At 37.6% G+C, this 24,917-nt stretch overlaps 1 protein-coding gene and 1 long non-coding RNA gene across 5 annotated transcripts in view; one reads left to right on the forward strand and one right to left on the reverse strand.

Annotated features, from left to right (window-relative positions):
* The first annotated feature begins 4,308 nt into the window (after nt 1–4,308).
* Nucleotides 4,309–24,917, forward strand: part of LOC120429180 (serine/threonine-protein phosphatase rdgC) — a 137,104-nt gene continuing 116,495 nt past the window's right edge. For 3 of the 4 annotated variants that reach the window (XM_039594396.2, XM_039594413.2, XM_039594422.2), the window contains exon 1: nt 4,310–5,220. The gene's annotated coding sequence lies outside the window, so the exon portion shown is untranslated. Of the gene's footprint in view, nt 5,221–24,917 lie in introns of all 4 variants that reach the window. The other variant, XM_039594400.2, reaches the window with a different exon arrangement.
* LOC128092818 (uncharacterized) lies at nt 14,680–16,231 on the reverse strand. The gene is made up of 3 exons (XR_008212031.1): nt 15,847–16,231; nt 15,482–15,793; nt 14,680–15,423 (listed from the first exon to the last, which is right to left on the reverse strand). It is a non-coding gene; the product is annotated as an uncharacterized LOC128092818 (long non-coding RNA).

Here is a 24,917-nt window from a genome sequence, read left to right on the forward strand (position 1 = left end):
GATTAAATAGTGCAATGACGACGATATGACTTTTAAAACTATCATTTCGTCGTTGTCGTGCTATCTTGTCGCACGTGATTTTTGGGCTTAATTGAGTAAAGAACGCCATTTTGTGAAGTTAAATCTCCGTGTACTGTTGTCACCCTTCATATGAAAGCAGTTTTCATCTTATCTTGTCGTGCTATCTTGACACATCCTGAAAATTGATGTAAGGGCAACAACTGATCAAAGGGATTTCAGGTCAGCACGCGTTTGACACACGTACATGCCGGTAAACATTTATAATCATAACTAGGGACTCCGGTAACCAAATTCAACCAAACTTTGGGACAATGCTCAGAAAAGTCAGCCAAAGAAAACGTGTTTGTTATTGTTTACATTGCGTGCTTTCTTGTTTATTCAAGGTCAAACATTAAAACGCGTTTTCGCGGAACGTCAAAAAGCGTCGTGTGACAAGATAGCACGACAGCATCAATTCGTTCGAAACGATCATTGCTGGAACTAAACCAATGAATGAACTCTGATTTTTTTTGAAAGTTAAAAAAAATAAATAGTTTCTGAAACATTTTTACTGTTTATGAAACTGGCACGTGCAAGTAAAAATAAGCGTGTGTGTTTGGTCGTGCGGGAACAAATGGCCAGTTTGTTCGTGTTCATCTCGCCTTTTTTCACCCCTTTGTGTGTAAGTGTGGGTGTGATGCTGCTCCTTGGGATCCTTTCTAAAGTAAACGTTACCGATGTTCCTCCTGAAAGAACAGACTATCAAATAAACAGCCAGAGAGCAATATATTCGTGCTGTAGAGGTATGAATGTATGTGATATCTTACATTGTCTCGTGCTGAGCAGAAGGAGACACGTGGCTCGAAAGGAGTTGTGGGTGGAAAGCAAGGAGCAGAGCGATAAACTGAAGCATTTTTCGTGTGTTTTTTTCTTTTTATTTTGGCGTGATGAATGATAATCTTCCCTAAATTGGGCTGATGCTGCTGCTTCCATTGCTCTGTTGTCTATAGTCGTGAAAAATGGTCGACCTTAATTTGCGGTAATTGTGATGAAGAAGACAGATATAGGGAACGCTTTTCGGTTGTTCAGGCCACGGTGGAGGTGGGAGATAAAAAATAATGATTGTAGACTGACCTAGGAAAATGGGTTAGTAAAATGCCCTCTTGGAATGGCACGTGGATTAATTTTTTGGAGACGGATAAAATGACTCAAATTGAATGAGTTTTGTTCGTGTTTTAATGTTTATGTTTGCCTTCGTCTAATTGCCCAAAGATGTTTGACCCAAATGATGCGTGCCAAGTGGGAAAATGAGACACTTTAGAAAATCAATAATTTTAATGTGAATCTTAAAGTTCTACTTCAAGTTCATTGATGGTGACTTGCCAAGGGATTCCAGGCACAATTTATCCGACTTTTTATCTAAATTTTCAATTAATATACTAAAATGTACTTCAAATTCTCGAATACGATACATTTTACTTGAAATATTGTATCATTGAATAAATTAGCTCAAACTCAAATATATTTTTGTGCGATTTTGCAAGTTTTCAATATTTTCCAATGGCCAAAAAAGCCATTTTGTGTCATTGGTTCTCCTATACTGTCCATTTAAAAATGGTACGTAGTTATTCATAAAATGAATTTTTTGATCGGTTTGGTAAAAAACGAAACTATTGGCACTACGCCCCCCGGGGCATGGCCTTCCCTCTAACGTGGGATTTCTGCTCCAGCGCCTCTGACGAGACAGGAGAAACCGGGACCGACGTTTTACTTCACCATCCGATAGAAGCTCAGTGGATAAGGCGGGAATCGAACCCGCGTCTCATAGCATCATCGGGATCGGCAGCCGAAGCCGCTACCCCTGCGCCACGAGACCCGATCGGTTTGGTGTCTTCGGCAAATAATCGCAACTTTTGGACAACAATTCGGTCATCAAGCAAGGATTAATTTTTTTTTTGAAAAAAATGACATTTTTGCCAAACAAAAATTGAGAATTTTTATTTTATGTAAAACAAATTTGCAATCGAGAAGTACTTTACAGATTTTTTGATAAAAAGCACCGTTTTCAATATATAGCCACTTTAAATTTATTTTAAGCTGAAAAATTCTCGTTTATTCATATTGAAAATAGTGTCCATTTCTGAAAATATTTTGCTCGAAAAGTTCAGAAAATTAAAAAAAAAGCCAATATACACTGAAGATTGAACCTTTGGTTGCTGAAATACAGCGAATAAATGATACAAGAAAATAGGACCTCATTTTGTAATGTCAATATCTCAGCAAATAATGGTCTGATTTTCAATGCTGGAAAATGAAACATTTGTGAAATTATATGATTTTATATATTTTGAAAATTTTGGAATCAAGACTTACAATTCAAACGGACAAAACATTCAATATAACACTCATGTTTTGCCGTTTTGAAATGTTAGGCTTGACTCCAAAACTTTCAGAGTATGTTTTTTGAAAAGATCATAAAATTTCTCAAATATTTCATTTCTCAACATTGAAGAAAAAATATGGAGTACCGTAAACTGGGGTGACTTTGATAGCCTGGGGTGACTTTGATAGGTTTTTCAAATGCTCGTCAAATTAATATTTAAACATTTTTGAGAATTTTGAGTATGTAATCATTAAGGGAAAGCTTATTATCGAACATATATGCAAAAATGTGACTGTTACATTGGATGTATCAAAAATAGTGGCCAAATCAAATTTCTATCAATGTCACCCCGGGCTATCAAAGTCAACCCAGTTTACGGTATGTTTTTATGAAATTTTAAAAACTATTTTTTTCATTCTTTTCTTTGATTTGCTGTATTTAAGCAACCAGAGGATCAATCTTGAATATAACTTTGATAATTTTATTGGGAATTTTCTGAAATTTTAGAATAAAAATGATCATAAACACTATTTTCAGACAAATGAAAAACAAGAATTTATAAGTTAAAATAAAACTTTAAGTTACTGTATCTTCAAATAAAAAAATCCAAAAGAAACTTTTGGATTGCAAATTTGATTTTGCATTAAAAACTGAAGTCATTTTTTTTACTGAAATTTCTAGTTTTTCCTAAAAACATAATGAATTAAAAAAGTAAAACTCGGCAGAAAATTATTTTCTTCATACTTCTCTTTAACTTCAAAATTGTGGTTTTTTTAGTCCTCTAAAATAAGCAAAAAAAAAAGATTAAAAAAAAAAACTAGAATTTAGGGAAATGTTTTTTTTGATTAGATTAGATTAGATTAGATTAGATTAGATTAGATTAGATTAGATTAGATTAGATTAGATTAGATTAGATTAGATTAGATTAGATTAGATTAGATTAGATTAGATTAGATTAGATTAGATTAGATTAGATTAGATTAGATTAGATTAGATTAGATTAGATTAGATTAGATTAGATTAGATTAGATTAGATTAGATTAGATTAGATTAGATTAGATTAGATTAGATTAGATTAGATTAGATTAGATTAGATTAGATTAGATAAGATTAGATTAGATTAGATTAGATTAGATTAGATTAGATTAGATTAGATTAGATTAGATTAGATTAGATTAGATTAGATTAGATTAGATTAGATTAGATTAGATTAGATTGGATTAGATTAGATTAGATTAGATTAGATTAGATTAGATTTTATAAAGAAAAAAAAATCAAAAAATATATTCTTTTTGAACAACATAAAACTTGTTCTGCATTTAAAATCAACCAAATGAATAAGATTCAAAAATATTTGAGACTTTCTTTTGTCAGATACCTACTTTCAAATTTGTATGGTTTTCTTTGATCTCTTCTATTAATTTTTTATCAAACTAAATGTTTTGTGAGGTTTTTTCGGTTTGATTTTTTTTAAAAAAAGACTGTTATTTAAACAGGGAAGGTAATAATTTTTTTTTAATTTTAAATCTAGGAAGTTTGTTTTCAATTGTATATTTTTATTATTCATGGTTTTTATTTTCCAAAACCACAACCCATCTACATTCCGTGCTCTTCTCCGAAAAATTTTCGCTCATCTCTCCCAGCCTTTTCCACGCTCGTTCTGGCTGCGTCCTTACAGTTACGGTGAAAAACCGTAAACAACCGCCGCTGTCCACACTGCACACAGTTAGCTTTCAGCTGGGTTTGTTTTGACTGGCCGAATACGAACGCGGTGTGGCGCGCAACATTTCCCAACTCTTCGGAGAAAGAGAAATTCTGTTGGAGGAGAGCGAGCAAATTTGGCGCGCGTCCATCAGCTGATGCAAAATTCAAACCGTTTTGAAGCAGAGTTCAGCGCGTTCAGACTCGTCTCGTCAGTCTGTTGGCGAATTCGGGACAAGTTGGACGGTTGGATCGCGCGCGGTTGCGGTCAAAGCCTTTTCTGGTTCAGGCTAGCGATTTCCGGTGTGCCGGGTTTGGTGGTACGCACCACGCAACGACTTCATCAGTCGTTGACAGCCGCTGGCAGCGAACGGACGTGCTGGTTGCCTAACTGCGGGCGCACTGCCGTTGAACAGAGACATCTGGCGGTGGAGTTGGGTTGTACGGGGCGCGCGGTGTAGATTGACAAGTGTGGTTGGTCGGTCGGTCGGTTTGAATTATTTATCTTGGTGGGAAAGTTATTTCCCGAGTATTTTCATGGTTTTTGTGGTCACGGCAGAATAATCCTCTTCAGTGACGTGAGGTGCATTTGGGTGGAGGTGTTGTGGCCGCCATTCAGGAAGGAGTGCTTTTGTGTAAACCACACACAGGAAAAGATAAGAACGGAAGCAATAAGTGAATAAAAGAGTGTTTTCTTTTATTTTCCGGGGGGTGGTTTTCCCAGCCAGGTGGGGCCACACAATAGCATCAACAAAGAAGTGGAAGCATTTCCGATTATGTGTGAGATTCTGGGAAAACGTAAAGTGAAAAGCTTCCGGTGAAATCACTTTCCGACGTTCGAGACTGTGAAGAAAATAAAATCGCTACTGTCGTCAAAAGGGGAAAATTGAATTTCGGAAGTGGCAAAGTGAAAAGTTACCAAAAAGTGAGAGCTCAAATTGAATCAGTCGTGTGCCAAAAAAAGGGGGCCGACCGGAAAATAAACGTGACAAGGAAATTCGTTGGAGCCGGCAGCAACGCCAGAAAAAGGGGTGACGAAATCAGACAACTTCATCGGAGGACAGTTGCAGCAATCAGTCAGCAGTGGCATTGAAAAAAATAAATTGGATCGAGTTTACATAATTGGAGCTCATTCGGTTAGTATGTTTTGTTTTGTAAAAGGTTGTGGGAGGGGCTCTGTTTTATTTGAGTGTAGTCGAAAATTCGCTGATTCATTCGGAAAAGAGGCCAGGCGTCTTTAGTCAGGATTTCGAGGGATAAGGATTTCCTTTTGAGTTCGCCCTTCTGTGTGAACCCTCAACGAAATTTTTTTCAGAGAATGGTCTAATTCTTTTTTTGTCCATGTTTATACGCATTGTTAAATTAAATTAGTTTTTATTGAAATTGTTTACTTATTTGTAGAGATTTGGTTTTATTATTGTGTGGTGCGATACACCCTATTGCGATGTATGTGAGCGCACTCCATTGAATCGAGTCGAATAGGCCCCTCGTACGACGGGCTTGACGCAGCCATGCACTGACAGCGCATGGACGCAGCCACACGAACGGTGCGGTGACAGCTGACCAAGCAGGTCCAGCTCCCGTCCTCTTCACTCGTGTGATGCTCGGACGGATCGGATGTGAGTCCGCACCGATTCTCCCGGCGGGCGATTTCCCGAGTGGGTTTATAGACCCACACATTGGCGACCGTGACGGAGTTGGAATTTTATTTTCAACTTCTAAGAACCGTCGGGAAATCGCCTGCCGACGTGTTTTTTTGGAGCAGATTTGTTTGTTTGTTTTGGTGCTGGTGATTGGTGAAAAAAAAGAGACTTTTCTTTTGGAGGAAGTATTGAAGTGAGGAAAGGGACTCAGCAAAGGCGCGAGCGTGTGAGTGCTCGGTGGGTAAGTAAAGTGAAACCGAGTTTGACAGAAAGGAATATGATTGAATCGCGTTGGGCACGGAGGTCAAATGGGCCTGCCGTGGGAAATAGCCTGGAAGGCCGCGATTGGAGGAGCATTTTGTCGCGTTGGGCACGGTGGGTCAGATTGGCCCGCCGTGGTAAATAGCCTGGAAGGCCGCGATTGTTCCAAGAAAAAATGAATCGCGATGGGCACGGAGGTCAGATGGGCCTGCCGTGGAAAATAGCCTGGAAGGCCGCGATTGGTGGAACGTTTTGTCGCGTTGGGCACGGTGGGTCAGATTGGCCCGCCGTGGTAAATAGCCTGGAAGGCCGCGATTGTTCCAAGAAAAAATGAATCGCGATGGGCACGGAGGTCAGATGGGCCTGCCGTGGGAAATAGCCTGGAAGGCCGCGATTGGTGGAACGTTTTGTCGCGTTGGGCACGGTGGGTCAGATTGGCCCGCCGTGGTAAATAGCCTGGAAGGCCGCGATTGTTCCAAGAAAAAATGAATCGCGATGGGCACGTAGGTCAGATGGGCCTGCCGTGGAAAATAGCCTGGAAGGCCGCGATTGGTGGAACGTTTTGTCGCGTTGGGCACGGTGGGTCAGATTGGCCCGCCGTGGTAAATAGCCTGGAAGGCCGCGATTGTTCCAAGAAAAAATGAATCGCGATGGGCACGGAGGTCAGATGGGCCTGCCGTGGGAAATAGCCTGGAAGGCCGCGATTGGTGGAACGTTTTGTCGCGTTGGGCACGGTGGGTCAGATTGGCCCGCCGTGGTAAATAGCCTGGAAGGCCGCGATTGTTCCAAGAAAAAATGAATCGCGATGGGCACGGAGGTCAGATGGGCCTGCCGTGGGAAATAGCCTGGAAGGCCGCGATTGGTGGAACGTTTTGTCGCGTTGGGCACGGTGGGTCAGATTGGCCCGCCGTGGTAAATAGCCTGGAAGGCCGCGATTGTTCCAAGAAAAAATGAATCGCGATGGGCACGGAGGTCAGATGGGCCTGCCGTGGAAAATAGCCTGGAAGGCCGCGATTGGTGGAACGTTTTGTCGCGTTGGGCACGGTGGGTCAGATTGGCCCGCCGTGGTAAATAGCCTGGAAGGCCGCGATTGTTCCAAGAAAAAATGAATCGCGATGGGCACGGAGGTCAGATGGGCCTGCCGTGGGAAATAGCCTGGAAGGCCGCGATTGGTGGAACGTTTTGTCGCGTTGGGCACGGTGGGTCAGATTGGCCCGCCGTGGTAAATAGCCTGGAAGGCCGCGATTGTTCCAAGAAAAAATGAATCGCGATGGGCACGGAGGTCAGATGGGCCTGCCGTAGAAAATAGCCTGGAAGGCCGCGATTGGAGGAACATTTTGTCGCGTTGGGCACGGTGGGTCAGATTGGCCCGCCGTGGTAAATAGCCTGGAAGGCCGCGATTGGTCCAATGAAAACATGGCTTCAAATGCTGCGATTTGCGTTACTGAAATCGCTAGATGTATGGTAGGTCAGTCTGTCTAGCCGTAGTTTAGAAAATGGTGGTTCAGACTGACTCTCTGTGGTTGAAAAGTTTGAAACGGGCAAAAGGCCAGAGGTGTAGGTGTAGGTTAGTCACGAATGCTCTCGTAGTGAATTTTGTGACAAAGCTGTGAACAGGTGATGATGCATAATGATTTGTTTGAGGTAAATTTAAGTTAATAAAAAAGATGCAAGAAATATTGAAAAGTTTAAGGATTTTAAGAATTTCTGTATGTAGTGCTGTGTTTGCCAGTAGTGGAAAATAAGACTTAAATCATTTGGTAGTGTAATGTAAGCAACTCCAAAACTTAATAACGATAAAGTAGGTTATATGCCAGAATGGTTTACAGAAACCAAGATAGAAAAAGAGAGATAGAAAAAGATAGATAGAAAAAAGATAGAAAGAGAGAAAGATAGAAAGAGAGATAGATAGAAAGAGAGATAGATAGATAGAAAGAGAGATATATCGATATATATAGATAGATAGAGAGAGAGAGAGAGAGAGAGATAGAGAGAGAGATAGAGATAGAGAGAGAGAGGTAAACAGAAAATCACGAAAATAACAATCATTACTTAGAAAAAGAAAATTAGCTAATTTCAAATGGTGATTTAGTAAAACCTGAGATGGACTAACAGTGGGCTGCAGTTTAGTTCGATGCATTAAATGATGTGCTTGTTAGACATTCTAACGTATCCTTTTTTTTCTTTCATCAATGTTGGCAATGGATCCGACGGTTACTGGGGATTTGGTTTTTGGGTTTTAATGAAAACTTTTGCAGATTGCATAGGAATGCCGTTATGTAGTCGTGGCATTTATTTCATAGTTCAATTGTTTCAACAATATTTTTTTTTTGGAGAAGAGGAGAGATGTGTGGTGCGATACACCCTATTGCGATGTATGTGAGCGCACTCCATTGAATCGAGTCGAATAGGCCCCTCGTACGACGGGCTTGACGCAGCCATGCACTGACAGCGCATGGACGCAGCCACACGAACGGTGCGGTGACAGCTGACCAAGCAGGTCCAGCTCCCGTCCTCTTCACTCGTGTGATGCTCGGACGGATCGGATGTGAGTCCGCACCGATTCTCCCGGCGGGCGATTTCCCGAGTGGGTTTATAGACCCACACAATTATTACCGAGATAAAGCTATTTAAAGTGTTTTAAAAACCGGGTGCAACGAAATCTCAATACAATTTTGACCAAATCGGCTCCAAATTCTGGTGAAGCCTCGTTAAACCGGTCTCATGTACATGACGAAGACTGATTTCCAAATAGTTTATTTAAAAAAAAAAATAAAAACATGTTTATGTTTTTCATACAAAAACGATAGTTTTGTTTTTTTTTATTTTTTGAAGTGAAAAATTTCAAATTTAAAAATTTACCCCAAATTTCAGAAAATTTGGTTCATCCCATCTCGATATGGCACCCGTAAATCAACTCAGTGTTTAGAGAAAAACGCTCACAAAGTTTGACAGTTCGATTTGAGCATGGCAAAATGTTGAGCTTTAATCGTCTCGTACTCAGTTAAATAATGGAATATCTTTAAAATTTCAAGAGTGATTGATAATTATTTTTTAAGTATATTTAATAATTTTTTTGTAATATGATATTTTGTGATTTTCTACATGTATTATTTTTTTAAATATATGAAAATTTTCGATGTACAGTACCACCAAGCTACACATTTGAATGAAAAATGCATTGTGTAATGCGTTTTTCAGTTGTTTTGCAATCATTTTTTGATAAAAAAATTATGTTTTGACGAAAACATCGAAATTTAACAAAATGCATATGCTTGTACTGATTGCTCAAAATGATTATCAACGTAAAAAAATATTTACAGAAAATATAATTTAAAAAAAATACGTCGCAATCATAAGTTTTCAAAAAATGTATGATTTGACGAAAACAACCGTACACAGTAAAAAAATCATTGTTAAATTACATCTGAAAAGGGGTACATCTTTTATGTTAGAAAAAAAGCTTTTATTTTACCTTTAAAAATGAGTAGATTGAGATCTGGCAGACGCTAGAAAAAAAATTCTGTAATCCCAAAAAAAAATTCAAACCGGCGATAATTATGTCTAGGTTACTAAGTCTCAACGTTTGCAACCAATCGGATTCAAACGTTATTTAGAACTTCCGAACCCTTGTCTAATGGACAAGCACCCAACGTGTATATAGTAACAGTATTCCTAATTCCAGTCATAGCTTACCAAGTCACGTTAGCCTAGTGGTAAGCATTTTTCCTTACCAATCCAAAGGACGGGGGATCGAACCCCGACTCGAGTGACTTTGATTTTTCGTTCAATGTTCAGAGTTTCAAGATTTATATTTCCTATACTTTCTCGTTGGGAGCAGATGGGAATCGAACCCAGGACCATTCGCTTACAAAGCGAACACCGTAACCAGTCAGCCACGGCCGCTCCCTTTATACGATATACGAAATACGTAAAGCTAAATCGGCGTTGATCGTCTAGTTTACACAGCGGCGAGTTGGCCGTGCGGGTTGGGCGCGAACTTAGTAAGCTAGACATAACTATCGCCGGTTTGATATTTTTTTTGGGATTACAAATATTTGTCCTGGTGTCTGCAAAATCTAAATCCACTCATTATTAAAGGTAAAATTAATGCTTTTTTCTGACATAAAATATGTACCCCTTTTTAGAAGTAATTTTACCATGATTTTTTTTACTGTGTACGCTTGTTTTCGTCAAATCTTACATTTTTTGAAAACTTATGATTGCAACGTATATTTTTTAATATATTTTCTTTAAATATTTTTTTTTTACGTTGATAATTATTTTGAGCGTGATTGAATCCCCACCATGCGCCTCCACCCATGGTACTTTATATGGGAAAACACGATTTTTCTTGAAAACGCAATTTTCACCGATTCGATGAGATTGTTCATCAAAGAATAAGAATGATTTTTTTTTCTATAAATATGGATAAAAATTGTAAAATTATTACCTTTTTGTCTGGTTTTTTTTCTCTGGTTTAAATTTTTTAGGAAATTATCTTTTCAAAAACTTCTAAATAATGAAACTAAAAAATACAAAATAGTAGTTAATGCAACAAGTTGCAAAATGAGGATTTTTTCAGCACGGGTCGTACAGTTATCCAATGAGTTTCATCGAGTTGGATAAATACGACGAGTGATGAAAAAATCAAGTTTTGCTACGAGTACGATACAACGATTTTTTGCGATTCCGAAAACACCCTTTGGACAGAATTATAGGACAAATGACAGAATATAGGATTTTTTTTTCTAAACCTCGCCCCTTAAGCTGAATACTGTTCCTTGGCCTATTTAAGGACTCTGGGCCAAATATGAGCAAAATTGGTCATCATTTACCCATTGATACTCGGAGGTGAATTTTGTATGGAAAAAAAACGAAAAAATGTATGGAAAACCCAGGTTTCTTACGGTTTGGTCTGCACGGTGCGCTACCTCCATCCAAAGCTGTAAAACTCGATCCAGAAAATTTATTAGCGATTTAAAAAAGTCATTTTTGCATGAAAAACTTTTTTTTCGCCAGCTATAGGCTTGGGTATAAATGGGTTGATCTCATCCAATTTCGCTCAAAATTTACACAGATGCTTAAAATAATCCAAAAAAAGTATTCCGCTTGTGGAGCAGGGGGTCATTTTTTCTGAGTACCCTAATGTCCATGAATTGAGTCAATGAATCGTTTAAATAGATTTTTTGAAAAGTATAACTTTTCCTAACAAGTGCTGAAAAGTTCAACTTTTCAGTATCCATTTTAGTGCTGAAAAGTAGAATTTCTCAGCATTTGTTTTGAAAAGGGTTATTATTCAATTCTGTTATTTTTAATACAGAAAAGTAGGTTTTTTCGTCGTTTTAGAATGACAAGAAAAGTATTTTGTTTTACAACAGAATTGTAAAATAGTAGTTTATGCAACAAGTTGCAAAAAGAGGATTTTTTCAGCACGAGTCGTACATTTATCCAACGAGGTTCACCGAGTTGGATAAATACGAAGAGTGCTGAAAAAATCAAGTTTTGCAACGAGTTCCATACAACATTTTTTGCAATTCCGATAAACACCCTTTGTGTGAAATTTTAAGTCAAATTTTCATGTTTTTTGTCAATAAATCGATTAAATCAAACAAATGTTGAAAAGTGTTACTTTTCGAAACAAGTGCTGAAAAGTTCAACTTTTCAGCACCCATTGAAGTGCTGAAAAGTAGAACTTTTCAGCATTTATTTTGAAAAGTGTTGCTATTCGATTCTGTTATTTTTGGTACAGAAAAGTAGGCTTTTTCGTCGTTCAAGAATGACAGGAAAAGTAAGTAGTTTCAAGACGGAATTGCAAAAAATGTGTTTTTGAAACTTGATTTTATTTGACTGAAAATTCTATTAGATTGAAAAAGTCCAAAAATACCGTCATATGGGGTGAATCAAAACTTTAGTCTGCATAGGGACGGCAGGTTTTAGAGCACTTAAAAGCTTGAAATTCGGAAAGCTCTACACTATTTTTGGTAATCTGTGTCTGTTCTATTCGAACCAATCAAAAATATCCAAATATTGTGCAGTAACAAGGCTACAACAGCTGTCCTAATTCGCCCCCCCCCCCAGTGGCCCGATTCACCCCACGGTACCAGAATTTTTTTATTTCCACCTCAAGCCGAGCACCGAACGTTGAAGAAGACTCCGCCAAAAGCTTGCTTATTCCCTGTCATCTTACCACCCTTCAAGGACATGAGATTGTGTGTCACCGTTGTGAGCAGCATAGGTCGGAAGTACGGCGAGCTTTGGGCGCATTTTTATGAGCAGGGGCGGATAGGATCACCACCAGCCCGCCCACCGGCAAAAATCGTGATAAATGCCCCCGTAATGACATAATTTAGATGTCTTTGACGCCAGAAATGGGAGCAAAACGGAAGAAACATTGGAAAGGTTGAGGGGAGTGAATGCGGAATTTTTGGCAGTTTTTTTTCTTGCTTCGTCGTAAATGTAAATGAGACAGTGACATTTTTCGTGAAGTGCGACGAGAGTGGCAGGAATTTTTCTGGAAGGTTGATGTTTTCTTAGAAAGTTGCTGATAACTGAAGTGGAAGTGTCGGATTTCTTTTCGTAGCTGAAACTTTAAATCTCTTCAATATCCTTGAACGTACTTTAATTTTAGCTGGAATTATTGGCTTATTGCAAAATATTCAGATTCAAAAATCTCCAACGTACACAAGATTGTCCCTGATGCGATCGAAGCATAAAAGCAAAAGTGTGTGAAATAAAAGTTCCACAAAAACAATTCCATGAACCGTACCAAAAAAGCGTGAACGAACGTGAAAATATTTGGAGAAAGAATCGGTCGATTCCAGCAAAACCAGTAGAGCGAAGCGTGAAACATTGTTTCAACACCCTGCTTGGATGGTTTTTCCTCATTTTTTTGTGGGTGGGTCGTCCAACAGAACTGTGTAAGCTCCAGAATGGCTCCCAAGGGGGGGTGGTCGGAATTGTCACAGCCGAGACACGACTTAGGACACCGATTACATTGTCACTGTGTCTGCTGGGGTTTTTTTTGAGTGTGTGTGTGTGTGTGTGTGAGTGCACAAGAAGCTCAATGTGCTGTGTTGGCATAACGTTTTGATAAATCCAATAAAGTGCCAAAGTTTCTGTGGGGGAGAAGTGAAAAGTTTTCCTCCCCTCCCCCTCTTTTTGTCAGATTTGTTCTAAACGTGGAAAAGCTTCTGCTGCATGTCTGGAATGTTGATTTATTTTCAGCTTACGATTTGAGTGCAGTTCTTTAAAGTTTTCCCCATGAAGTGAAATAAAGCAAACAAAAAGGTTGGGATTGAAGTTTTGTTCGAAGTGTGTTTTTCATTCCATTTTACAAGAAAAAGGGATCTCCAACAATATCGTCAGAATGAATTCCTTTCAAGAATTCCGTTACAAAGTAGTGAAGCCTTTTGCCCGACAGAGTTGAAGAATTTCCAGGTTCTCCAAACATTCCTCACCAGGTTCCTGCTCTTTCTGTCGGGGAAAACCGTTCAATTATGTACGCCGTACCAATCTTCTTGTGGAGCATTTTTCCCCCTTCCTCCCTAAGGATTTTCCAGCCTGTGATCCTTCAAGGACGCACTCCAGCCTTCAATTCTTGTTAGCATATTTTCCCGATGAATAAAAAAAACCTACCCGTTGAAGAAATGTCATTCGTTGCTTTTTTGTGCGACATTTTCCTTCCCACGTTTTTCTTTTCTGCAGGGCAATATATTAATTCAGGTGAAAAGCGATTTTCCCACGCACACACGCACTTGCGTGGAAAAAGATATGGGATTTTCGCCGGTAAGGTGGCAGAACAAAAAAAAATCCGATTTACTTCTAATGCGAAAATATTCATTTTCCGTGCTTTGGCCAGCGAGGAACGGCGGGGAGGATAATATGTTCACGGAGAGAAGATAATCGCTTCATTTGCATGACATTTGGATAGAATTATGCAGAAGAAAAAAGAAAACGCTTTCTAGAGCATAACGCGGGGAATTGCTTCATTTTGTCGATGGTGCGCGATGACGGTAATATTTAACGATATTGAAGCTTGAAATTTATTCATATTGATGATTGTATTGATTTAGAATGAGCCAGCTGGAGCGAGCGCAAGAGTGAATTCATTGAATATGTAAACTTGTAAACTGTGTTGCTTTTCTTCTAACATTTTTGATACTTCAAAGTTATTTTCCCTAAATATGGATCAAACAGAAAAGGTTTCCATTCTAAATTTTCAAAAAAAAAAAAAAAAAAAAACTTGTATTTATAGGTTTCAAAACGCAATTTTCATAGATTAATGAGAAACACATACGTGAGTATTATTTTGTTAAGCCAGTTTCATTGAACCATCTAAGATTTTCATGATGATCAAATTCATGAATATAAAAAAGAAGGCTCAAAAACTCATTACAAAATTTCATTATTCATGTATTTCATTTGTTGAAAGATTTCTCTCTTTTATCCAGGCACATGCCGATTTTAGCTGTCTTAGATGCAAATGCAAGGTGGTTAGTTGAATTTTCAAGGAAAAATAATTTGAAGAAATCTTATGAAAACTTTAAATGGCGTGGAGCCTACACAGAAAAAAATATTCCTGTAAATTTACATTATTTATCATGTACCAAAAGGTATCATGATAAGTAATGTATATTTACATTAGATTTAACGGAAATTTACATGTTTTTCATTGTAAACGTTCCCAAGCAAAATCTTGTAAAATCGTGTAATTTTCCAATGAAAATAATGTAAATTTACCAAAGAAAAAATTTTTTTTTGCTCCGTTGAATCTAGAATCCGATGTTATTTAGGATTTCTAGATTCAACGGAGCAATTTGTAATTTATAAAGCTATTGCTCTTATAATTTGAATTCTGTTTAATTTAACAATGAAACAGTTCATTGTGCAAAAATTGTTTTGAAATATCATCATTAAACCAGAGCATTACCTTCGACCGGTCTTGATTCCGCTGGTCGCGATCTGAAACACCTGCTAACGTTAAACAACTTTGCAAGATTTAAACTATTCTGCTGCTGACTTACCAGTACGTCGAAAAGCTGTTGACGAAGTTCATCTTCGACGCTTAGAACTCGATTGCGACGACTGGTGGTTGTGGCTGGTTATCGTCCACTGGCGGTTCACCTCAAGCGTCGGGCACGCCTGCATAGAAGTGTGGTCCCTGATCGTTGAAACCAGCTGAGACGGACGTACCTGCGTTGTCTCATATTCCACAGCTATTTCAGTCGCCTCCCAGGAGAAGCAGGAAGCAAACGTTGATTGCTGATCCTATTTAACAAAAAACAATCTCTGGTTTGAACATCCGTGAAGATCTGCCAATGAGGACCGGCTAAGAAGCAGCTGTTGTCGCACAAGGAAGTAATCAAAATCTGTTGCACCGATGGCCTCATCATCACGCTTCTCCAGATTGAAGCAGAACTCATGTGGAACCTTCTGAAATGAAATTAATTATTCAATAAACAGTTAAGCGTTTGGAAGAGCTAAAATTTACCATATTAAATGCTAACTGCAGCCGTTTCAGCTGCGAATCCGCCGTTAAAAACAGCGGCTTCATCATGTCGTGCAGGTTTTCCGTTCCGTGGTAGTACAACTCCGTCACCAGCTCCAGTCCCGTTCCAAAGTCGTGCTCGTATGCCACTCCGTCCGTTCCGGCTTCCGGTCGAACGGGACCACAATGTTGGCCTTGTGGCTTATGCAAGCTTTGATTGCTGATGTTGGGCGAACTGTTCAAAAAATTTCTTGGTGGTGGCGAATTTGGGTCTTGTTGTACGGCGTTGTCTTGACTTTGTTCACCAGGAAGGGACTGCAAATTAAAATATTTGTTAATTTAGAGATTAAAAAAAGGTTGAAACTTACATCACAGTATCCAAGATGTTTTCGTCAAACTTTACTGATAGCGTTCAACACAACCAGTCTGCTGGCATCCTCCGAGTGGTCTATCGAAACCCCGAAGTCGACCCCGGAATTTATTGGTCACAACAGTCTGGAACTTCGCAGTAAAACCGGCCGAAAGTCCAACTTCTCAAAAACACCCAGTTTTCCTGTTTTTTCCCCATCACCACAGCGAATTGAAACCCAACATCGCGACTTAAAACTTACGCCGGATAACCTCAAACGGAACGGCTTCTTTCTTCGCGAACTTGACAAACGGGACGTAAATCCACGCACATCCATCGGAACCTCCGGCAGCGATCACCAGTGGCTTGTTTTCTCGGTTCCTCCCGAGTCTCGATAGCCGTCGTCACCATGGTCTGCAGATAAGATAATTTTGACCGCGGATCAAAACAAAAACATTCAGATTTGACTTTTCCCACAGTAGCGGCTCAGATCGCGGGCCACTGCACCTCGGCGAGGGGCTTCGTTGTTGTGACGATATTTTTTCGATGCAGTTGCATAAACAAAGGCTTAATCATTTGAAAACCATTTCAACTTTACGAGCAACTTCCGCACTTCCGCTCCGCTTCGTACCAAACAACAATAATGAACTGTCAATCTATTTCTATAATTTACACGCTTTAACAATTACATGACGCAAATTTTACATCGATCGTATCCTTTACACGATATTTTTATTTTTGTTATTGCCAAGACTCGTACGAAAATGTAAATTAACATAAGATTTAAAAATTACATCGAATTAGAATTTACATGACAGCAATTTACATGAAATTTAGCCGTTTACATGATATTTGTATTTTACATTAGGTGAATTTCCATATGAAACACTGTTTACATGTCGTGTACATTTACATATTTTTTTCTGTGTACGTTTACGTAACATATTCAAAAACTGGAGGTGTTTATTAACAGGATTCCGAGATATGATTTTTTGAAAATAAAAACTAGATTTTTTCGACGTAACATGACGAAATCCAGACTGCAATCCGCCAAGATAACCGTCTCCTAGCGAAGCGAATAAAAACTAATTTTTTTCGACGTGCCACTCGCAAAACATTTTCACTAAACTGCGAAAAACTTTAAAATTTCAGCAATGACCTACAGATGTTTGGGTACTAAAATTTTTGTAATTAATAGACGCGGTACCCAAACATGAATAGGTAATCGAATTTTGAAGTTATCGCAGTTTTAGTGAAAAAGTTGTTTATTCCCGTTTTCGTCATTCTCCTGGTTTTGCGCGTGGCGCGTCGAAAAACACGGATTTTTTTTCAAAAAATCATATATCAGAATCCTGTTAATAAACTCCTCCCATTTTTTAAGTATCATATGTAAAATTTTTCGAGGAATTCGATAAAAATATTTTCAGACGTAAGCTCTTTAGTCCAGACACGGTCAAAACGTCATTTTAAGTTTTCACACTATTTTTTCAAATGTTTGGCTAGTTTTTTCGGCCCTAAAATAATTTTTACTTAAAAAGCCAATTTACCACATTTCATTTGCATCTAAGACAGCTAAAATCGGTTGAAATGGAGTGAAGTTTTGATTTGTGGTGAAAATATGAAAATGTGGTTTTTGGCGAAAATTGACGAAAATTGCCACTTTTGGGATCACCCTAGCACGGTGTAGGTCACCCTAATGGCCAAACTAAAATATAAGGTTCTAGTTATTTTGGCCAAGGAATCCTCACAAATATTTTGAGCCCGATCGGTGAACTTTTTTTTTTTTGGTTTGTGCCCTTTTCAACTGGAATTGATGTATTACGCAATATCATAATTTTTTTAGTATTTTTATGTTTGATCGAATTATGATCACAAAAAAAAATAAAAAAATACATTTATACTCGAGCAGACGGAAATAACTTGGGAATAACATTTTTTGATATTTGAAAATACTAGGCCAATAATATTTCATGTAATTCATAACAAGATTTGTTATTTGTCGCTATTATTTTTTTGTTATTGGATTGTTATTGTAATAACAGACTAATAACGTTTTTAATTATTTTTCGAACAAATCTTTGTTATTATTTTTTGTTATTTTAACAACTAATCCGATCATCCCAATAACAATTGTAGGTATTCTTCCATAACAAAAAATGTTATTCCAAAGTTTTTTTTGACTTCCAACCAAAATCAGGCCAATATCAAATTTAGTTTTGATAAGATTAACTGTTATTTAACTGTTATGCAAAAATAGATTTTTCTTGAAGATTCCATAACACTTTCTGTTATTTTAACAGAATTTTTTATTGAAATGGCATGAATTTTGTAATAAGCCTGATATTACAATAACAATCCAATAACAAAAAAATCATAACGACGAATAACAAATCTTGTTATAAATAACATGAAATGTTATTGGCCTAGTATTTTCAGATATCAAAAAATGTTACTCTCAAGTTATTTCCGTCTGCACGGGAAGGTTCTGGAAACCCGCCTATAACCTAAATAGCCTTTTATGGCCTACTTAAAACCTAAAATGTTATTTAATTATTTTACTAATTATGAAAAATGAACAATTATCTGTCAAAATCTGAAATTTTTTTTTTATTTGGCTCAAACTTTGTGAGGGCCTTCCCTACACAGAAAAAAATATGTGAATTTACTCGACACGGAAAAAATGAAACACATGTAAACTCAGTTGATGTAAACTTGAGATTCGACGTAAACGGTTGAATCACACGTAAAATCAAGTTTTTACGTTTAATTTGTTGCAAATTTACATCGAATCGCATTTAAATTTAAATGTTTAATGACGTGCAAAAATGTTACATCATAAATGATGTAACATTCGGAATTTTTTTTTTGTGTGTATGAACAAAGAAGCTTTTTTGTGTCATTGGTTTACCCATAAAAGTCACCATACAATGTTGGAAGCTGTCCATACAAAAATGGTACGGAAATATTCAAAAATCTGTAACTTTTGAGTGAATTTTCTGATCAAATTTGTACTTGGTACTTTACAGACTTTATTTGATAAAGGGCCTTGTTTTCAAGACATAACCACCGAAAGTATGATTTTAGCGAAATAGATTTAAGATTTTTAAAAATAGTGACCATGAGTAACCATTTCAGAAAACATTTTCCGAAAATTTTCTATAAAATTGTTAAAAAGACATTCATTCACCTTCGAGTATCAATGGGTAAATTTTGACCGATTTTGCTTATATTTGGTACCGAGTCCTAAAATAGATCAAGGAACTAGTCAGCTTGTGGAGCGAGGTTTTTTTTTAAAGTCCCATATTCTGGGCACCCTAATGGACAGCTGCCAAAATTGTATGGAGACTTGTATGGATGAACCATTTACACAAAATAGCTTCTTTGGTCATAGGGGTTTGTGCCAAATCAAAAAATAAAAATGGTTGAGATCGGCAGATTTCGTAGAGTAATGAGTTATCGACGATAAAATTATCGTACTTCGAACAATGATCAAAAATTATTCTTCCAGCTATTCCATAGAAATGTTGTATTTTTTATTGAACTGAAAAAAGACGCGAGACAACATGTAAGTTTTCGTTAAAATACACAACATGACTATTTTGAGGTTGACGTCAGTAAACGCATCAGTTTGACCAAGGTATGATAGATTTGGGCTCCATGAACATGCTCGAATCGACATAATTTAATTTTAGTGATTTTTGACCAACAAATAAAATTTTAAATTTCTGATATAAATGCTATGGAGTTATCTTTAATAACCATGCGCACCCACGTTTACCCATGGGAGTAGCAAAAATAAGAGGATGCGCATGGTTGCCTAAGACAAATTAAAATAGTAGTTTATGCAACAAGTTGCAAAAAGAGGATTTTTTCAGCACGAGTCGTACATTTATCCAACGAGGTTCACCGAGTTGGATAAATACGGAGAGTGCTGAAAAAATCAAGTTTTGCAACGAGTTCCATACAACATTTTTTGCAATTCCAAAAAACACACACTGAGTGAAATTTTATGTCAAATTTTCATGTATTTTGTCAATAAATCGTTTAAATCAAAAAAATGTTGAAAAGTGTTACTTTTCGAAACAAGTGCTGAAAAGTTCAACTTTTCAGCACCCACCTTTCAGCATTTATTTTGAAAAGTGTTGCTATTCGATTCTGTTATTTTGGTACAGAAAAGTAGGCTATTTCGTCGTTCAAGAATGACAGCAAATATAAGTAGTTTCACGACGGAATTGCAAAAATTTTATTTATCTCCACAAAATTCACTAAAATTCCAAACTGTCGATTATAGCGTGTTCAGGGAGCCCAAATCTTTCATACCTTGATCAAACTGAAGTGTTTACTGACGTCAACTTCAAAGGTGTCAAGTTGTGATATCAAAAAGAAAATCCCTTCGAAAGGTACTAGTTTTGTATGCTCCGCCCGAAGATTTAGTTAACAAACTAAAAATTAATATGTAATGGCTGACCTTGTCATAAAGAATTCTTGTATTTCTTTCTCCAAACATAAATAAACTAACATCGTCAAAATCCCTTTTCCAAACATTATTCCAGTCAAATCGAAGTCGTATTCGTCACGTGCCGTTCGCATCAAGTTTGAAAAACAACCTGCTTCCAAAATAGCAACCCCAGCCTCTTCAAGTCCTTCTCAAAAAATCCCACACCACCACCAAAGAGCGAGCGTCCTTCCGAGAGCTGTTTTGCGCCAGGGGTTTCGTTCGGTGGTGTCGTTTGCGTTGGTGGCAGGGACAAACTGATTTTGTGGCCGCAGGCCATTCCACAAATTCAGACGCAGAGAGACCCAAGTCAAGTTGCGGTAAGATTTTTGTTTTTTTCCAGAGAAGAAAAAAGTGAGCATCAACCCCATTGCGGGTGATTACGCTTTGGCTCGCGGTTTGAAAGCGGAAGTTGGAGGTGGTTAGGGTGGGTAGAAGTCTTGTTCAAGTTTCCGGTTGAGGTCTTGATTTTCCGCCGGAGAGCATGTTTGTGTTTTGGCCGTGCGGCTTGGAAGGAAAATATTGGTTTTTGGCTTAATCACAGTGAGGGCTTGCAGGCAGTGGCGGAAAGCGGGGGGAAACGTGAAAATGACTTTTCTGGGATCGTGGGAAAACGTTGGAAAAGTGATATCTTTAAGAGGATTTGAGTTTCGTTGAAAATTTGCTCGAAAATTAGGACGATTTCAAGCAGTACTGAAATTTCAAACGTATTCGTTCGATCGGTTTTATTTCCCCCGTAGATTCTCATTTTACCTTCATTAGGCCTCGTGCCAATATCGATTACGATTTTTTGCGCGAAGAATAAACCTTGCAAAACATGAAAAAAATATGTTCGTCATAAGCTGTTTGAGGATTTGCCGGATGAGGTAGGCACATTTTCCCCAAACCCATCATCAATTCTAATTTATGACGCCGTCAATTTTTCGGAAGTTAGGGGGCCGTGCACATTTATCGGATTAAATTTCGGCGATCCGCAGGTACTGGATCAATTTGGTTCAGCGCGGAATAATCCCACCGGAAGGATAAGCCGGAAATCTGCTTCGGGGAGCCGGTTGTGATTTTTTCTTTTTATTCAGCCGGGAAAACAAATTTAAATCAGTTTTTTAAAAAAATGTTAAAATTATGCAACTTCTAAGAAATCAAGCTCCAACTCATCCAAGAAACAACTTTAAATTGCTTCTCGGAATACATCAAATAGAAAATCAATCCCATCCTCAATTTTGTCGTCAATCTATCTATTGCGTGCATTTCAAGAACCCGGAAAATTGAGTTACCTTCCTACGCGAGAGTAGCTGCCGCACGCAAGGGAAAAAAGGATTTATTGGAAGCCTATATTCTTGCTCGCATCGGCATCGATTTTCATCGAATCGAAACCGCTCCAATTTCATGTTGGGAAAATTTGTTCCAAAGTAATGGGTGGAAGAAGGGAGAAAACTTTACGCATGAAGAATTCATAAATTTACATTCGATTGAAAAGAAGGATAAGTTTTGTAAATGAATAAAAGGAAAATCAAATAAAAAAAAAAACAGCAGTTGATACCATCGATTTCAGTGACAACATTCAAACCGACCCCCTCACAGATAAATCTCAAATCGCCAATAATTCGCACAATGTTGCCGCCATAAATCAGAAGCCCCGCAATCATACCAAGAATTCCACCCCCGAAGTAAAATTGCCAATCAAAGAGCCACCACCACATTCGACATTGTCACATTTTCACCCCGCACAAAGTAAGAAGGAAAAGTCATCCCGTGGGAAAATCTCGCACACTTTAGTGGCTTCTCGTCTGCTTCGGGGAAATATTTTCTTTGTCACTGGTGATTTGAGGTAAAGTAGACTTTTTTTTGGTGGGAAATCATTTTTTTGTGAAATCGGTCAGAAAAAAACGGATTTAAAGTAACAGAGTAACAATTTTGGCAGCTGTCCATACAAAAATGGTACGTAAATATTAAAAATCTGTAAGCTTTCAAGAAATTTTTGGGATTGATTTGTTATTTTCGGCAAAGTTGTAGGTATTTGAGGAAGGTGGGGCAAGACGACCATATGGGGCAAGAGGAACAATCGCTCGTTCGGCCGTAATTTTTACAATTTTTATTATTTCCAGTATGAGGAATTGTTGCTAGCAGTGCAATTAGTCGATTCTACTACCACATAACCGCCAAAATAACGTAAACGCCACGGGGCATAAGATTTAATGAAGTTTTTTTAAAAACCTTTGTTTTCTTATAATATTTGGAAAGTACAAAATAAGGGTTAGGGTTCGTTTTAAGGCTCATTTTATCAAAATGCAATTTTTCCTAGATCAGTAGTGTTCCAACCAATGATTTGCACCTATTTGAAAGTATGATTTGACTTTTGGTTATTTTTGTTGAGAGCTTTTAAAAAATCTTATTCAGGTGGGGCAAGTTTACCATATGGATTTTTAGTATGGATAAAAATACGAATTGCTGCAACAACATATTTTATTGGCAAATAAATAAAAAAAAAAGTTCTTAAAAACTGATAAACAATTGTTAAAAAAAATTCCACACAAAATTAAGTGATACTATGAAAATTTACTATTTATCATCTAAGTAATTATTTTTTTCGTGAAAACGATCAAATTTTTAATAAAATATTATTATTTAACCTAAAAATGAAAGAAACGTTTCAAATACATTCTAATCTGATGTTTCAAAGTGATAGCAGTTCACTTGTTAGCAAATTAACATGTTGTTTCATGCATCGTTCCTCTTGCCCCAACGGGTTGTTCGTCTTGCTCCACTAGTTGAGTAGAACGGACGGAAAATCAAAAATTTTAAAATCAATTTTTAACATTGAAAAACAGGATTTTTTTAAAATTTGTTCTATCAAAGTCTTAGTCAAGACCTGAAATAAGATGATTTTGAAAAAATCCGACAGATGTTTTAACGTTTTAATGTGTTTTAACGAGCATTTCCTTAGCTTGTTACACTTGCCCCACTTTCCCCTATAAGGCTATTCTGAAGCCATTCATAAGTACGGACCAACATTTTGCCTACGAGTTATAATTTTTTTATATGGTGATTTTTGTTAAAATACTAAAATCTTGTACTTGAAATGTTTTTTGCAATTCCGTCGTGAAACTACTTACTTTTTCTGTCATTCTTGAACGACGAAATACACAGTAAAAAATATCTGTGTAAAATCGCATGCAAAAGCATGCACATCACCTTTGTGAGCAAAAGCATGTAATATTGTATGAGAAAACGTGTACACAAAAAGCATGTACCGAAGAAAAAAATCAGGTCTGCTCACCCCAAAAATAACATCAATCCGGTGAGAGTCATATTCAGATTACCAAGTCCGCGCCCCAACCCTCTCGGCTATCTCGCCGCTATGAATATGGTCAGATTTTCACCGATGTAGCTGTAGGTTCCCCATACATCGTTTGCAGTTAACACAGTATACAATGTACGGAAAACCTACTGTTACATTGACATTGATCCATTTATTTTCACAGCGGCGAGATAGCCGAGCGGGTTGGGGCGCGGACTTGGTAATCTGAATATGACACTTGCCGGATTGATGTTATTTTTGGGGTGAGCAGACCTGATTTTTTTCTTCGGTACATGCTTTTTGTGTACACGTTTTCTCATACAATATTACATGCTTTTGCTCACAAAGGTGATGTGCATGCTTTTGCATGCGATTTTACCATCGGATTTTTTGCTGTGTAGCCTACTTTTCTGTACCAAAAATAACAGAATCGAATAGCAACACTTTTCAAAATAAATGCTGAAAAGTTCTACTTTTCAGCACTGAAATGGATGCTGAAAAGTTGAACTTTTCAGCACTTGTTATATCCTATAGGAAAAGTTATACTTTTCAACATTTTTTTTGATTCAAACGATTCATTGAATCAATGCATGGACATTTGTCTTATAATTCTGTTCAAAGGGTGTTTTTCGGAATTGCAAAAAACGTTGTATGGAACTCGTTGCAAAACTTGATTTTTTCATCACTTGTCGTATTTATCCAACTCGGTGAACCTCGTTGGATAAATGTACGACTTGTGCTGAATAAATCCTCTTTTTGCACCTTGTTGCATAAACTACTATTTTAAATCAAGACTTACCATTTAAAAATGCCAAACATTCAATATTACGCTTTTACGCCCTTTTCTTAGACGAAATTGTAGGAAATTTTCGGAATTCTTTAAAAAAAAAAATGTGTTCAGGAATGGACAATCATGGACACTTTTTAAAAACCGATTTAATCCCACCTGGGGTGATATAAAGCCTTTATTACTAAAGAATATAACAATGATTACGGTTACATTGACGGTTTGCAGCCCACACTAACACAAGTGTAGCGTCGTCGATCGAGGGGGGTGTGGGGTCAAATCAGACGTAGGTAAAGAACGTACACGTCAGAAGAGTTCGACTAGTGGTAGGGAACAGTCGTAGATTTGTGTAAGTGGTTTTTTGTGTTAAATTTTGACGAAGAATGTAATGACTATGTGTTTTTTGTAATAAAATTTTTACAGTTCTGAGGATGGCCGAAAAAAACGAGTAGGCCGAAACGTAAACAAATTAAACGCAGCATTTATTAATCACCGAAAAATATCAATCAA

Source organism: Culex pipiens, chromosome 2 (assembly GCF_016801865.2).
Source record: "Culex pipiens pallens isolate TS chromosome 2, TS_CPP_V2, whole genome shotgun sequence".
In the NCBI taxonomy this organism is placed as follows: domain Eukaryota; kingdom Metazoa; phylum Arthropoda; class Insecta; order Diptera; family Culicidae; genus Culex; species Culex pipiens.